The sequence below is a fragment of the Styela clava genome, chromosome 7 (assembly GCF_964204865.1).
Source record: "Styela clava chromosome 7, kaStyClav1.hap1.2, whole genome shotgun sequence".
Lineage (NCBI taxonomy): Eukaryota > Metazoa > Chordata > Ascidiacea > Stolidobranchia > Styelidae > Styela > Styela clava.
This window is the reverse complement of record NC_135256.1, coordinates 22,890,643-22,903,697: the sequence shown is the minus strand read 5'-3', so window position 1 is coordinate 22,903,697 and position 13,055 is coordinate 22,890,643. Positions and strand designations below refer to the sequence as shown.

The 13,055-nt window shown below is 37.2% G+C and overlaps 1 long non-coding RNA gene across 1 annotated transcript; it reads left to right on the top strand.

The window, feature by feature from the left end:
- Nucleotides 1-7,139: 7,139 nt before the first annotated feature.
- Nucleotides 7,140-8,649, top strand: LOC144425143 (uncharacterized). Its single transcript, XR_013477296.1, has 3 exons — nt 7,140-7,277; nt 7,425-7,481; nt 7,562-8,649. It is a non-coding gene; the product is annotated as an uncharacterized LOC144425143 (long non-coding RNA).
- Nucleotides 8,650-13,055: the final 4,406 nt, after the last annotated feature.

Below are 13,055 nucleotides of genomic sequence, written 5' to 3'. Positions count from 1 at the left end.
TTGTATATATTGCCATCCTTACTAATGGTGACGCTGTTTACCTGAAAAGCAATTCATTCAATTTTAGTAAATCGCCTTATTTACTCGACTCATGACGCAGTTCTAATGATATGATATAATAATCTGTATTATAAAGTATAAAAATAATTGAATAATAATATATATTCAATGATAGATATTTTAGGCACCACGCCATGATAGTAACTGTTCAAAACATCCGTGGGAATCTACACACCCGGTACGTACACTATCAGCAAAATCTTTGACACATTTGTTATTTCACTGTATTTGCTCGATCTGCATAGAAAAAAACTTGTGGTTTTCAGGCTGACCGCAGATGGACATAAATAATATAAAAAGCTAAACGAGTCTCCAATAACACCACTCGGGCTGTCATATGCTTAACTGCCAAATATTCAAGTAAATATTTTAATTATTTTACTAGTGTACACATGATACCATAATCTCACCTATTTAAGTCGTTGCTATAGTTTTTGCTGGAATTCATTGGTATTTATCATAATACAATAGTTTATACATGCCATGGGAACATTTGTATTGATACGGCATAAATTCAAACCTAAAACAAAGCGAAGAAAAATAATTTCATGTTTATCTCAAACAAATTCACCATCTGATAAACATATTTTTGCGTTTTATCGTACAAATAAGCATCAGTACCGACTGCGTCTTGTCAACAGGGAACAGGACATATGTTTCAAATGGAAAGTGCTTAATTAAACTCTTTGTCGTCATCAATGGTCAACTATTCAACGACATATTCCAGTAACAATGATTCGGCACCAATATATTAAATAAATAAAAGACTAAAGTAAATTAGTATCAGCGTGTTTGTTTGAACAACGATTAACCCGAAACACAGTGGTATTTCTCTGAACCATGAGACATTGCAATGGGTCACCTATGTTTCAGCTTGTCATGTCTTATCTGAACATAAATATGTAGGGTCTGTGCTATCACATTGTCGCCGCTGCTGCGACGCGGCTCTATTGCTGGAAACGATGTGGACCTATAATTGCTCTGCTAAATTATTGTTGTCGTTGTAAAACTTACTTGGTGCTGCTGTTCACATTCATAGTATTTCAAAGTTAGAAAAACTTGTTACTCGTCCAGTAAATTTTTCTCAAATTTTCACCGTCTTGACTAGAACATGGCTCTACGAGTCTACAACATGCATTCATTTATAAGCGAGTGGTTATTTTTATTAGAACTCTAAAGAATATGCAGTGGCGTGTCCTATACTCGTTGAGGGGTGGATACTCTGAAATGTGACGTTTTAACAAGTGGTGTCTAATTTTATGAATACGCATCATATACATACACGGCGACAATAATAAATAACAGTAATTTATCTTCGTTATTTCATCATAATACATCCAAGCGGACAGTGAGGAAGATCAAGAAATCTCGAGAAGCAATCACCACTGTGTATAATTCGCGAACAACAATGAATGATACATTTATTACCGCCGACTGGACTTGAGAATGCTGCTAAAATTTTCTGTGTGCGGTTGTAACAAGTAGATTTACGTGCCGAATATGCTTCAAAACTTATGTTACCATTATATATTCATTTACCATATTTGTGCATTATAAATCAACTCTACATTTGGCAACAAAGATCAACAGAAGCGTTTATCAACTGAAGATATCGTAGATGGCCAGTATAAAATTTACCTTTGCTGTGGCCGTGTTCAAAGCAAAGCGTGTATATACCTTATTTAAAGTATCCGGGAGAACCGAACGTTATTTGGAATGCTTGGTTTTAATCTTTTGAAAACGATTGAGTTGCAATAGGGTTGTTAGCTGCTACGAACGATGAACGTGAGCGGAAAGTGCGATACACTTACATTTTTAAAGCAGATACGCTCCCAGCTGATGTGAAGAAGCTCGATGGTTATTTTGCACCGAAGACAGATATAATCATATATCGACACAGATTTTGAAATATAGTCCAAATACGGGAGAAACTGTCCGTGAGTATGTATCATGTCTTAGGGACGTGGCATGTAAATTTGGTGATAACTTGATTGGGGACGTCAACAATAGAGGAATACAAAAAAGGTGGTTGATTTAACCGCGCACGCTCACTGCCGAGAATGCTTAAATTCATCATTTTAACCATGATTTTTATCGACGTAATCAGAACCAAAAGAGGAACACCCGTAGTATGTGAACCAAAATGGCGGACACCGGAACGTAATATGTGTACCACCCTATAGGGTACAAATACCACGGGAGTCACTTGTCTATTCCCCGAACTCGTAATAGAACAAAATAAGGTAAATTGGAATAAAATTATGACCTAACCTGGTACACATATTACGTTGCGGTGTTTGCCATTTTGGTGTACATACTACGGGAGTACCCTAAAATAAGTGCAAAACGTAAGTAATTGTTAGAACGTAAACAAACAAATTAAGCTTTGTACGCTAAAGTGCTTTAATTGCAATCAAAGGGACAAATCATCTTGCCAATTATAAACGATGTAGTAGAGCGATTGAAATAAAATGTTTTTACGGTGGCAAGCTTAGTCCTAATTCACACTGTTGCAGATCGAAGAACGTAACAAAGTCAACATTGTTCATAGACCGAATTTGTTGGTTGCATACAGATAAGTGCCAAGTATTTTCAAGGGTGTTTTCTGCAAACACAGCTAATGCAAGCAAATGTAAGGGTGCTCCCGAAGTATGTCCACCAAGATGGCGCAGAACCTGAACATAGTCTGTGTACCAGATTAGAGTTATCAGGTTGTACGCCATATTGATACACATTCCTCTGGAGCGCCACGCACCGTGTATTTAGAAGCCCGTAAGTCTCATTATCGATCCTGGTTTAAAAGTTTCGATTGTAAACGAAAAACTGCACAATGCTTTTTTTAGTCATTTGCCAATTAGAAAACAGCATCTATATTGGTATCTTACAATAACACCGAACGTTTTTGGTATAATTCAATGTGATTTCACATTTGAAGGAAATCCATGCTTGGCAAGCGGTTTTATAAAGTTTTGAAGTCCGATTTGCACGCATTTTTAGTGACTGACAGCAAAACAAGCCTAGTTTGAAATAAGAGTTCGCAAATATATGACCAACTCTTTCAAGTTTTACCCATCATTCTGTCTATAACTAACTAAAGTTCCAAAGGATACCAAATGTTCTCAAGAACTCCCAAATTATTAGCAATCATTTTGAGAGGAACATGATTATTGTAGCCTATATTGTGACCCGTTTTCTAAAAATATGACAAAGAAATTTCTACATGTTTTGACAATAACTCTTTTAATATCTGTGAATATCACTTTTCAGTGTCAGTCGCTCTTGATGTGTAAACAAAGTCCGGCAGATAAGGGGACCTTTTTGGCCCAAGTTTTATTTCAGGCATAAAGTTTTTTATATTTGTGATTATTCATCTTGGTGTCATTGCTCATCATTTCTACGTGGGTGTGGAGTTTGCAGGCTTGAGCAATTTTTTTTACGACTCGATATTTGTATTAGTGTTTTTCGTCAAACCTGTGCATCATAATGACGCACAACCTGAATCATAACCTGTTACAATACTATGTTCAGGTTGTGCGCAATCTTGGTGCACAAACTACACAAGCACCAAATTAACTAGGAAATAAAAGCAATAACTTTTAGGTATTTATTGAGATATTTGTATTAGTGTTTTTCGTCAAACATGTGCATCACAATGACGCACAACCTGAACCATAACCTGTTACAATACTATGATCAGGTAGGTTGTGCGCAATCTTGGTGCACAAACTACGCAAGCACCAAATTTACTAGGAAATAAAATCAATAACTTTTAAGTATTTATTGACACCAGCTTTGGGTCGCGACCCGTATACAGTATATGGAAATACTGTCGAAACATACGCGTAAAATAAGGAGTAATATTTCAAAATACCCGTTTTTGTTGCAATTAACAATACAAACCTGCTAATGCAGTCGCCACTGGTTCAATTGGATACACCCGGTGGAGAACAGTCAATTATTTGTTAGCGAGAATTGTTATGCAGCGGGATGATCACGACGACGCAGTGAAAGATAATGATATCACGAGAACAAGAATGAGAAAATTGCTAAATTTTATAGTATATCCCTGGGAAAGAATGTAGTTCATTCTTATGTTCCATGCCAATGCTTTTCAAACTACCAAAGACTCTCAACACTTTTGCTTCTTCTCTTCTATAAAAATACATTGTTATTATATATTCGCATTTCCATCTGTTTGTTCGTGCTCCCAGATAACCGATCAGCGGCCTCCAAGGAGGACGGGGTCCCCTTTTAAGAAACTCTGTCACAAACCAAAATAGGCGACCGTGCTTCTCTTGCCTGTTGTCATGCTGTCCCTGGAATTCAGCTACAACAAAAATTTCACGAAAGCGGATTTTTAAATTTCATGATTTTATCAATATTCTCAACAATAATGATATACGGGTGTTAAAATGCCAAGTTATTCCAACAACATGATCATGTTTTGCAATTTACAACCAATATTTTGTATGTAACTTAGTTTGACAGAGCCCCAAGAGCTCTAACTACAAATATCAAAAATGTGAGGCCAAAAAAGTTACACTACAACATTGTCAAATCTGCTGTAAATGCGATAGATAACAGGTATACCAAAAAGAATTACATGAAAAATGGTAAAATAAAGATCGATTCAGCAATATCTACTTGGTGATATGCATCTGTTGATGATTTTATGTGTTTGTTTCGGAAGTTTAATGACAGAATTAATTATGGTTGTTGGGGATGTTTTAAAAAAAGGTTGCATGGAAAAAAGTTTTCACAAAATGTCAAGGTTTGATAGTAGTAGAGAAGTAGAAAAATACTCCCATGTTTTTTTTCATTCGATAACCACGCCACAGAACTTCCCCGATAAGTATACGCAGCAATTGCGAGAGGCAGAAATGCCAAGATGGGATTTCATCGCATTGCAAACCAATATTAGCAATTCTTATATATATTCGCGCATTCCCATCTGAACAGCGTGGAAAAGATTATACCCATCTACACACTTTAAGAACTATGTTTGATGAGCGTCATATTATCGAATATCAGTAAAGGAATAGTGCAATGGGAAAAGACATATAATGCGGAACTTTCAGTAGTATGCAATCAAATAATCTTATTGTAGAATATATATTTAAAAACATTTCGTCACGCCAACTGCAGTCCGAAACTTTTTGTCTCTGGCTGAGCTTAGATACCAATTGGCAATCATGTAAACTGGTAAGACGGTTAGAGGCACGCGATGGAGCAGATACTAAGAGTATCCATCCCCCAGCTGTCATTTGAGTGGGTACTGCTGTTTTTATTGCAGATGTTACAGATCTTTTTGTATTAAAGATTTACTGGCATCACCGATTTAAGGATGTTTTAAGCTCGTCAAAAACCTATAGCTCAATAATCAAGTGGAATTTGATGCATGTGCGCAATAATGTGCGCGTTACTACGTACAACCGAAGCACGCAGGAAAATGTGTGTGATGTACTAGTATTCAAAACGTTTAACTCAACTATGTTGGCATAACAGGTGCACATCTCGGTTTCGCATACGCATACCTTCTACCTCCACAAGGACATATTAATTTTGTCAAAGTCAATGCAACACTGAAAGGTTGCGGTTCTTCCAAAGGAAAACACGTTACACATCTTTAGATACCAGTGGATGATTTTACATGGCCTTGTTTGGAGTGGAAGACGAGGTCAAATATTCCAATCCAATTCAACTAATAAAATATTTCCCAAGTCCCTAAGCTTAAACTAGGAAAACGAAATGCGCGCGGCAACGCAAATGTAGTTTGAAGAGCGCAATAGAAAGTGTAAGGAGATCCAATGTTACTATGTATGCAAAACTAAACCATGTAGTTATGAAATAATTGTTTTTAACAAAAAGGCGCTCCTGAAGTATTCGTACCAAGATGACGCACAACCTGAACATTGTATGTTTACCATGTTACGGTTCAGGATGTGCGTCATCTTGGACCGAATACTTTAAATCCACTTAAAAAAAATTGCTCAACATTATATATTCCACACCCACTTGGGTATTATTATATATGTCATATACATTATATCTAAACAATAAAAAAACTTTATGTCCCAAAACAATGTTAAGGCCCGATTCTGCCGGACTTTAATGGTCGTCCAGCTTACAACAGAACAGGGCATAGGCCATGTCGGTAATCTCAGTTTCATTTTATAAGTAGATTATGAATGAGGTGTCCACGCAAATATTTAGCTTAAAAATCCCAATGTTTGTCATTACACTTCAAGATATTTCGTGCCTATTAAACGGCTTTATGGAAGAAACAGCTGAGCATCAAGGAAGAATCTGGCCGAAAAGCTGGACAAAAAGAATATTACTACAATGTAATATCGGTTCCGGATGAATTTGCATTAAATTCACTTGATGAGTCTTTTGCAAACAATAACTCGCAAATACGTGAAGGTGATATTGATTTGTCCACGCCGATTTCCACCTCCATTGAATAATTGGGAAAATGAGAAGACGTGGAAGTCACCTAATTTTCCAATATGAACTTGGCATTTTTCAAACTGGATTAATAGATGACTGGTGAATACGTGAATTTAGCTGTCAAGCATTGCAGAACACTTTGATAAACATCGACAGGTTCTCATAGAGCCGAACACTATGTTTCGAGCTGCACGGTATGAAAATTGGGGATGTGTAGCAGAGTTTCTTAGTAGATACAAAGCTGTGACTTGTTCATACGACATACGACACGATGTTTGAATTCGGTGATTTATATATCCCCCCCTGAGATGAGAAAATTGATTCCGTTGGTAATCCGATTTTCCCTGTTTGTTTTCTTCACGAAAGAAAATTAAATGAGCTCCTTTTTTGGAAAAATGGCACTTAAGCTTTCTAAGCGATCAACACATCATAAAGTCACAGAGATTTAAGATACGAAAGACAAACAATACTTCACTAAATAATACTGAAACAACTCCAAGTTTATCCGTTCTGTTATTTTTCGATACTACCCGCTTGCCTTCAGTCGTCATGTGGGGTACTTAAGATTTGCAGTACGAGTATACAATCCGCCACCACTAAGATGTTTTAACTGCCAGTCTTTTGGACATATTTCCAAAAATTTTCGGGGATCTACGCGGTGCGGAGGATTTGCTAATAGTTTAAAATTTGCTGCATTGAACTCTGGATTATTGAACTGCAATTTGTGAATCTGTCCTGCGTTTTGATTGTTTTGTGAAATATTCTTGGTGAGTTTTTTGTATTTCACTGCATTTGGCTTGTTATGTAGTAGTCTTATTTGAATGAAGTACTGTTAGTATTATATTGGTGCCACAATTAATGTAGTAGGGTTAAGTACTGTTACTGTTGTGCTTATTTGTTCATGTTTATTTCAGTGTTCTGCAGTTACATAAAAGATTCGATATATTGTTGACCTTGGCTAAAAACAGTCGGTAAGCGATATAATTTGATTGCATGTTGGTTATTTATGCGGCAAATTCATAGTATTTTTAGTGTATTTTGTTTTCTTTAGAAAACCTCTGTCTCTCTATCTCAACTCTATCTATCTGTATTCGTCATCTGTTTCCGTGATCTGTTTGGCTCCATCTGACATCTCGATTTTATAATTTATGCTGAGCAAGTGCTTGATATTTCCACGACATATTACAATTCTCCTGTGTTTGAAGTTATGTATTGTGGGCTTGTGGACTTCAGCTTGCTTATCTCAGTTATAAGGCAGGGATAATTTGGAGAGGATTGTCTGGACCGAACATAGTATTGGGATAGACTACTAGAGCGTTTAGACTAGAAAATATTGGCGCACGCTTCAGCGCCCTTCGTCTTTGTGTAGCAAGCAGGGTGCATAAGGTCACACCCCGTCAAGCTTCTACAATAAAGGGTGTTGCTACAAGGGTGTTGAGTATAGAATACCAAGCCTAACTTGACTCAGTTGTATGGAATTATCAGTTCATTTTGGATATTCCAAATGTTTGAATGAATCAATCAACAGCAAGACCACAATGTCTGAATGGAAGCCTTAATTTGCTCTATTTAAATTGAAACATTCCGTGATTTAATATTGGATAATATCATCTTATTAGAGCAATACCAATACTGTCAGCTGCAGTATGTTGGTTTCCAATTGTATCACAGACTACTCGACTGCAGTACAATCTGATAATGTTTTAAGAAGATTTGATATACTGTTGTATAATCATTTGTTACGACCCAGAATACTACCTTCCATGCAACTAAATATGGCAGGTTGAGATGATTTAGGCGTAATAGGAGAAATACTCTCATCCTCACTGAATTTCTTGACCATTAAACCAGAATGGCTTTATATCCAGCTATAGAAGCTTGTGTTTCGTTCTCGAATATCATATTTTTACCTGGTTTTCTTTGTTATACAGAGTTTAAACTTAATATTGTGTGCACAAATAGAAGATGAAAAATGTTATAAATCACTGGGGAATTCACTGAGGTTTTGATATCCCTACTTGAAAAGAAGTAGGATTTTTTCGGATTATTTTTCCAAGGAATCCGGATTCTGTTTTTAGCGAGTCCGAACACCACTAGTCGATGGTTTGAGTTGGTCAATAAAGGGTGCTACAACGTCTATACTTGTGTATTTCTTGCAAACAAAGGGGGAATTCAAACAAAAGGGGATTAAGAACACAACATGACCGTACTATGCTTTTATCCAGAAAGAAGAAGAATTTCATATTGTTTTGTGCATTGAATTGTGCTTGTGGCGAAATTTTTTTCTGGTGTTGCCTTATTATGTATTAGGTAATGTTCTTTTATGGTGGACGCAATCGCAAGTTACGTTGAACACAATTAGATTAAAATTTAGAGACAGTTCGAATTCCCGTAGTTATTATGGATTGAATATTACGCTACAAGAAAACGTCATTATAGGCTATTTTAACTAATGTGCTAACGCGGCAACCGCTCAAAAGCCATTACATTGTAATTTGAGATTCCGATGTTGATTCGATTTTACTACCCCGACTTATTGGCAGGTTATATGCAAAAGCCAATTTTTTCAGGCTTGAAATCGGGCCTCGTTTATGTTTAGACTTATTCACCGGGAAATACGATATTATTTGTGCTTAAAACCTATGAAGCCCTTCGTAGGTAGAAAATTCCGTAAGTAGGGACGCATTTTACCTGTAAATGCCCTAATCCGTTCTAATCTCCCGCAAAACTCGGACATAATATTTGTATAATGACTAAATCCCGTAACAAATACATGTTAGAAATAGAGTAGCCTACTGCATAATAAACAGAAAAGATATACATGGAAAGAAGGAAGAACAAAGAAATACCGCATAAAATCTACAAACGGTATGTTTGTTTACCCTCGTCGTTGGTCGACTAAGGTAGGCTAAGCCAGGGGTGGGCAACTTCTCTAGTCGGCGGGCCAGAGGTGAAAAAATAAAGCCCTCGGCGGGCCGGATTATTGCAAAAAAACTTCGGTATCCAATCTTTGTTAAATGCTCGACACTCTCTGTCAACTTTGCGTTTCTTGGGATATTCCATGGTTAATAAAACTTAATATAAAATCTAATTTCTAAAATCTTTTTATATTTAGGATCCAAATATAACTGATAACAGTAGTGGGGAATGTTTACGACGCTCTCTGCTCTGACCTTATATTGTTTGTTTAAACAAGTGTGATAACGCAATTGTTTGTTCACCAAGGCATAGTTAGTTTGTTCTCAAAGTGCTCTGTACGAAGCCCCAGGGCTCCGTGAGAGAAACCCAGGGGCTCCCGAGCTATTGGATTACTTTTCAAAATACCGACTAGTTTTGTAACTGTTCAAAAAAGCAATAACAGCTTTGATAAAATCTGACAACAATATAGCATCGAAATATGGCAAAGAGGCGGAATTGAAAAATGACAGTATTTATGAGCAGGAGCGCAGTCAGGATTCTTAAGAGGGAGGTGGTTCAAAATTGGAATCGGAAATTTCCGCGCGACATTCTTCGCGATTAAAAAAACGGATAACGAGATTTCTGTTGCGTAAAATATTTAATCCATGACCGATGCGAGCATTTAACGTGTCTCGTCGTCATAATGTAATTGTGCTCATCGTTACTCACGTTTGATTCGAGATTACTATTAGGATTACTAAAATGAAAGAATACTAATCTAAAATAGCATAAAATATGTGATAAACTGTCAACTATAAATAAATTGGAGTCGTATTTTCGCGATCTTGGGATTTGTCAAACTTGATTTCTTCTTTCGCAGTTGAGATTATTTTTATGCAAGATATCGCCGTTTAAAAAATCACAATGTCTGGGCAAAATACGAACAATTGAAATTTATTTTGTTGCATTCGGCTCCGTCGGTAGTTTTAGAATGAAAAAAAGGTACATCGCGGAGCGCGCACAATTGATTACGTGTGGCTCCGTTGTTAGTTTCAGAATGAAAAAAAAGGTACATCGCGGAGCGCGCACAATTGATTGCGTGCGGCTCCGTTGTTAGTTTCATAATGGGGAAAAAAAATACATCGCGCGCACAATTGACTGTGTTTCGATTTCGCAGTTGCTACGATGAAAACCTAACATAACACCAAATTTTGCGATTCATAATGTCTATAAAAACGTTTTCAATCTGAGGTGAGTCTGCTAAAACCAAACGTGTGATCTTTCATTTTAAGTTTCAGTTTTAATATTTTAGAATGCCGCTTTTCAATCAAGAAATTTGAGTTGCGGATTTACCTCTTTATTAGTTATTATTTTTAGCATTTCGTCACCGATGACTATAATATGGTAACATGTTTTTCACAATGAACTCATAATTCCCCACGAGAACAAAAAAGCAAATAACGTCGTCATTGTGTAACAATACATGTATATGCCGAGGGAAATTTTTGATTTAGGGAGAATAAACACCGGCGTGTAGATGTTAAAAGGTTCGAAAACACGCCATGCTGACGAAAAAACGGCGATTGTAACAAAATGCAATCGCGCACGTTATTAGCGGCCTTTTAAGTCTTCCAAAAATGTCAAAAGGGAAAAGATTCGACCCCTGATTTATTAATATGTTTGTCAAGTGTCAAATTTACAGCTTTAGTATATATAATTTATGTTTGAAATTTAGATTTATGTATGACTTGTATATCAACCCTTTCAAAAAAAGGTTCAGCATTAAAATTAAGTAAAGTACTTTCAACTTGCTCAGGAATATTAATCTGAAAGTAACAATTTTAAGATTTATTTTGGGGATCCGTGAATAATAGTCAACCTTTTCAAGGGCTCCGCAACACCAAAAGTTTGAGAACCCCTGCACTAAGGCAATTGTTTATTTCACCAGCTCGCACTGACAGTGCGGTGAGAGTAGAACGATCGGCAACTTTCATGAATGATGCGTCGGACCACATTACAGAGTGTGGTTGGATACAGTCAGCGGGACGGTCAAAATCTCGTCGCGGTCCGGACGCGGGCCGTATGTTGCCCACTCCTGGGCTAAGCGAAGACCGCGGAGAGTGGGAGGACAGGCCGGGGGAGGTGGCAAAAGTTGACAGCTGATCGAGAACCTAATGTACAAAATGAGCACACACACATGTAATTCAAATTTTTTAAATGACTTTTCAATTTATTTCCCTTTGTGTTAACTGCTGCGCGTACCATCGTGCTCGAACTGAATTTCGCTAGCAATACATTGTACGTACCCTCGGGAAACAAACGGACGAATGGGATGGCAGATGTGCGCCATATTCGGAATTCTTATAAACACGAAAAACGATATTCGAAAGTGACTTTATTCAAATATTGAATTCAAATTGGACATCCCTTCTTCAAGCACAGCATTAAATTAACTTAAACAAATATCACTAAACGCGTTGTTTGGATTTTCGACCTTCCGTATGAGAAAAATCTTACGATGGCCGCTGCAATGAATTTTCGTATTCAGAGCCTTTCGTATAGGTGGAGTTTAGGTGCGGCCCGCGGTTTCACCCAGTTACTTGTATTTGGTCCTCCTGTAATAAAGGTTGCACACCTCTGATTACTTATCGATCTTAAGATCGGTAAGTATATTGATAGGTATTTGTCTGTATGTATGTCTGTATGTATGTCTGTATGTATGTCTGTCTGTCTGTCTGTTAGATGCACGCGATATCTCACGAAGGCGTGGTTGAATCTGCTCCAAATTTTGCATGTGCATTCATCATATCTCGGACCAGAAGCCTATTGATTTTGGATGAATTATGTCGTATAATTAGCGAGTTATTAATTAATTAGTGATGAAGAGATCTGAATTTTCACAAATCGAGAGATTTTCGAGACGCTCTGAATGTGTGTGTGCGTATCAGATGCGCAAGTTTTCACGCTAGTGAGTCAGAGCGAAGGATACACACCGCTAGATCGTATCTCGTGATTAATCTTTGAGCCTTGTCCATATCTCTCTTGTAACTTTGACGTCGTCGCGATGCGCAAGTTTTCTTCGAGAAATTTTCCACACTATTGAGTCAGAGCGAAGGATACACGCCGCGAGATCGTATCTCGTTACTTATAATTACTCCTTAAAGTTTAAGCAATGTCCATATCCCTAAATCAGGTTCGGGGTTGCAGAATTCCTCACCAAAATATCGCTAGGCTGTGTTTGAATAGCCGTCGCAACCTGGGTTAGCGCCGTTGTATTTGACACAAACTATAGGATTGGTAAATACAGAAATAGGCTATTGGCTGGAAACTAATCGAAACAATCCAGTTCGGATTTGCAGAATTCTTCATAAAAGTATTTCCTCGAGTAGTATTTCGACGACATGGGGAGTTGGCTATTGTTTCTTACATTTCTGATATTAGCTGAAAACTAATCAAAACAATCCAGTTCGGGTTTGCAGAATTTTTCGAATCGAAACCGCAGTTTCTGTTTTGGGGGATCCCCTAACTTTCGATCGATAAGTCTTCGGTCTCTGACCGATATTCTCGTTTACATCGTTGGGCTGTTCCAAGTTCTTTCTTAATCCGATTTGTATATTTGGACAAAAACCGACAGAAAGATGAAAAAG